This window comes from Hordeum vulgare, chromosome 6H (genome assembly GCF_904849725.1).
Source record: "Hordeum vulgare subsp. vulgare chromosome 6H, MorexV3_pseudomolecules_assembly, whole genome shotgun sequence".
Classification (NCBI taxonomy): Eukaryota; Viridiplantae; Streptophyta; class Magnoliopsida; order Poales; family Poaceae; genus Hordeum; species Hordeum vulgare.
In genome coordinates, this window is record NC_058523.1 from 480654559 (window position 1) to 480659444 (window position 4886).

The window sequence follows — 4886 nt, forward strand, 5'->3', positions numbered from 1 at the left end:
GAAGAAAAAAAATTATCAGCGTGCGGGCCTCCTGCATAGTACCAAGCAATTCAAAAATTGCATTGCTAGACTCGAGAGCTACTATACTCCTTGGGTGTGGTTGGGGCAGCAAACTGGTTGTGGCCGAACTGAAGATGGAGCTATAACCGCATCAAATGAGTGGTGGAAAAAATAATTAAGGTACATACATTATTTTTCAAATTACATCTGAATTGCTCACACTTGTTTACATTATTCAGCCTTGTACTAATTATCTAACTAATGATGCAGGAGAGACCAGATGTCAGAAAATTCAAGGGTGACAATCCTGAGTATTGGGATACGCTAATAGAGCTATTTCAAGGTGTGGCAGTTGATGGATCATCAGCTTATATGCCCTTAGATGAAGATGATGAAAAAGAATATGATGTTGTCGATGATGGAAATGAGGAGAGTCCAATGAGCACCACCAGCAAGAAGAGGGGGAGCAGCGGCGGTGAACAGTCAGCTTCAAGCCCAGGAAAGAAACACAAGAGCCCAATGGTGAAACTAATGACAGGGCTCAACAATACTATTAACAGTGATAACACTTCTGACATGATCACTGAATATGCAAACAAAAGGCAGGAAGCAAAGGACAAGGCAAGAGAGAAGAAATTAAACAACACTAAGAAATTCATTACTCATTATCAATTGTTGGTAGTTAAATGTGGTGCAGAAGAAACAAGTGTTGAGTACTTCATGGCGACTCAACTTTTTGCAGATGAGGCAAATAGAGTCATATTTGAGAACATTTCAACTAATGAGGCTAGGCTGACTTGGTTGAAGAGGTGGTGCATGATGAAGAAGTTGTACTAGTGTACTAGTTATCTTGGTTGTCCTTTTTAATAGAACTATGTAATGGACATGTGTTGTGTGACCTTGTTAAATGACCATTGCATGTTCAAGTGTTTAATTTGCACTTACTAATGTTTTCAAGTTCAAGAGGTGGTGCATGATGAATAAGTTGTATTAATGTTTGCATGTTTCAGGATGATGACAGCAGTGTTGATGAAATAAGCAGTGATGATGGGAGCAGCAGTGATGACGAAGCACTGATGTTGTTCATGCACCAAAAAAGAAAGAGAAGAATGATGCAGATGGCCTGCATGATTGGTATGTACCACTTCGACTCTTACTGTAACAAAGGACCTAGAAGAGTACCAATAGAGTCTGGGCATGATTGGGTTATGACAACACTACGTAACGAAACGGCCTGTTACAACATGTTTAGAATGCACAGACCAGTGTTTGAGAAATTACATAGTGTGCTTGTTGATTCCTATGGTTTGAAGTCCACTAAAATAATGTCATCAGTTGAGTCTCTAGGCCTGTTTCTACGGATAGTAGGTTCCCCTCAATCTGTAAGACAAGCAGAAAACATATTTGTTAGGTCATTGGAGACAATTGTAAGGAAGTTTGATAAAGTTTTGGCATGTCTGATCAAGCTTGCAAAATACATCATCAGGCCAATAGATCGTCAATTCAGGACTGTGCATTTAAAATTAAGATCTAGAAAGTATGCACCGTTTATGGATAATTGCATTGGTGCAATAGATGGTACACACATACAAGTTGTGGTACCAGTTGCCACTGCTGCCCAGCATAGGAATAGACATAAGGAGAAGAGTCAAAATGTGATGTGTGTGTGTGACTTTGATATGAGATTCACATTTGTCCTAGCTGGTTGGCCAGGATCAGTGCATGACATGAGGGTCTTCAATGATGCCCGATCCAGATTTGGTGACAAGTTTCCTAAACCTCCACCTAATAAGTCCTATCTTGTGGACTCAGGGTACCCAAATAGACCGGGTTATCTTTCACCATACAAGGGTTTAACCTATCATTTCTAGGAGTACCGTGATGGCACAATGCCTAGAGGAAAAAAAGGAACACTTCAATTTCACCCATTCCTCACTTAGAAATGTCATCGAGAGGTGTTTTGGAGTCCTGAAGAACAAGTGGAGGATTTTGTTTCACTAGCCTAGTTATCCACAGCAGAAACAAAGCAAAATAATTGTGGCTTGCATTGCACTGCACAATTTTATTAGACAAAGCCAACTCGCCGATATAGATTTCGACTTGTGTGATCAAGATGAAAATTATGTACCATTGTCTATGCCAACGACTACAACAAATGATTCAACAAATGAGATGGACAGTGCTGCTATGAATCAATTCAGAGCTTGGGTCGCTGATGGGTTGTGGTCCTTGAAACAACAATGATATGAAGAAGTGTTCTTCGCTTATGTAATTTCTGTTATCTCGGTTGTTATGTACTCTGTCTTATTTTGGTTCTTATGAACACGTGTTAATTCGTTTGTATGAACAAGTGTTATGAACAATTATTATTTCGGTTGTCACTATTCCGCAATTCATTTGTATAAACAAGGGTTATGTGAACAAATGTATTTTATTAGGTGCAGCATGCACTTATAAGTCCCTGTAAACAAACAGGTAGGGACTCGGGACTTATAAGTCCCTGTAAACAAATAGGTAGGGACTTATGACTTATAAGTTGAGACTTAAAAAAGTCATAGGATTTATGAAACAAATAGGGCCTTAATCAACCAGCACGTCCTTTTTTATCTACCTGCTGGCGTGTAATCGTCAACATGCTTGAGCTTGTGTGGTCCAGGCGAGTTGAGAAAGTGAACGTGCATGTAGTAACAAATTAAATTAAAACCCATTCCGAGCATGCATGCATGCATGCGCGCGTGCACCTTCTTCCATAGGAGGGAGGAATCATCTGCAGCCGCCGGCGGCGAAGCTGATCCTGTTGCTCTTGACGTCGTAGACGATGCTGAACGTCTGCTGCTGCGTGTTCCCGATGATGGCGGCGCTCCTCGCGGGCGCGAATGCGAGGCACGTCGTGGAGCTGTCCACGTCGACGAGCAGGTTCTGCGCCGACAGCTTGAGCGCCGCGCCGCCGGAGAAGGCCACGCTGACCGCCGGGACGCGCAGGCTGGACGCCTGGCCCACGAAGCACGTGTCGAGGATGGAGCAGGCGTCGGCGTGGTTGGTCCCCTTCATGGCCCCCGCCACCGCCTTGCTGAGGGCGTCGTAGACGGTGGTGGGCAGGCGCGTGATGACCGTGCCGGAGTCAATGATGGTGGGCAGGCTGGAGTATTCAGAGGACGACACGGCTAGCGGCTTCCCGGTGACGGTCATCCCGGAGAGCTTGATGAAGTAGAGCGAGTCGTCGAGCGTGCTGGACACCATGGGCGTGTAGGAGTACTAGCCCGGGTTGTAGGAGCCGATGGAGAGGTAGCCGGAGGAGGAGGAGGAGGGGAGGCAGTAGGAGAAGGAGTAGCCGAGGGTGGGCGCGAGCTGGTAGAGCAGCGAGAGCTTGTTGCGTGCCAGGCCCATGAAGCTGGCGGAGCGGCCGAAGAGGCCCTCGTTGTCCTGCCCGCACCCATAGTAGAAGTTGGGCACGCTGTTGGAGCCGAAGGAGACGGTGTCCTTGCTGAGGTAGCCGACGGAGAAGGAGCTGTCGCCGTAGCTGGCCTGGTAGATGCAGACGTCGGAGGAGGAGCAGGCGGCCGGGTTGAGCGTGGCGGTGGAGAGGTCGTTGCACTGCGGCGTGGAGCAGGAGACGGCGGCGTAGGAGCTTGACGTCTTGGGGTCGAACACCGGGCCGGACTGCCGGTGGCACGACACCCGGCAGGGGGAGCACTGGAGCCAGGTGAGGGAGGAGCCCGTGTCCACCACCATGATGTAGGGCTTGGCCGGGGTGCCGAGGCCCATGCGGGTCACGTAGTTGTCCACGCCTTACGACGTGCCCGCCGTCAGCGGCACCGACGTGAGGGAGCCGTCGACGGCTTCGTTGTTCGCACCGGTAGAGCGAGGCCACCGTGACCGTGGGGCGCGCCGAGGACGACGCCGGCGCCGCCTTGGCGAGGCGCGCGGCCAGGGACGCGATGCGGGCGTCGTCGTGGGTGAGCACCGCCGAGAAGGGGAGGTCCGACCGGACCGACACCGGCGAGCAGGGGCCCCGCGAGTGGTGCAGCGGGAGGTGCATGGCGGTGCTGTTCAGGTGCTCGAAATCTGCAGCTGTCGAGACGACAGCAACACAGTCAGTACACCTCAAAGAAGTTACCACAACTTATTAACCCTGACAGAATTCATTCACTGTTGGTATAGTACGTAGGAATTAAGTTTGCTGCTGGCAAGCAAAAGCACCGGGCAGCTCGACATGGCCCATGATCATGAGTGATCTGAGGGTGATCGATGTACGATGATGTATCACCCGACATGGCAGCCATGCAGTGCCACGTACTACCGGCAAAATTGACAAAAATGATCCCGGGAAAAGAACTCAAAGAGTGATCCCTCAGAGAAAATATTTCATCCGACTGACCTTTTTGTGTGGCGCCCGACACCTAGACGCCACACTGCACTGTGTGACGCCTAGCCGTTCGGCGCCACTCCCCCCGACCACGTGGCAGAGAGGGCCCACCCCCAGGCCGTGGGACGCCTAAGCCTCAGGCGTCACACATTGTAATATGTGGCGCCAAACGCTTAGGCGCCACACATTGACTTAACAGGCACGGACCAGCCCCCTCCCTACCCCCTCCCCATTCCCCTCCCCCAGCCCCCTCTCCCAGCCACGGGCCCCTCTTCAAATCCTTCTCCAAATCACAAAATCTGAAGGTTTGGACCGGGCATTTGGTGTCCAATCACTCCCTAAGGTAATCCCCACCTCTCCCCTCATTCTCATCCAAATAAAAATCTCTTGTGGTCTTTTTTTTTGCAAATTTGAGGAAACCCTAGTTTTTCATGAAATGTGGGATGTATATGATATTGTTTATTTGTTTGTATGTTAGGATAAGGGGTATGATGGGGTTAGGATTAGGATTGTTTGGATG

At 49.0% G+C, this 4886-nt stretch overlaps 1 pseudogene; it reads right to left on the minus strand.

Annotated features, from left to right (window-relative positions):
* Positions 1–2763: 2763 nt before the first annotated feature.
* Positions 2764–4066, minus strand: LOC123402853 (annotated as a pseudogene).
* Positions 4067–4886: the final 820 nt, after the last annotated feature.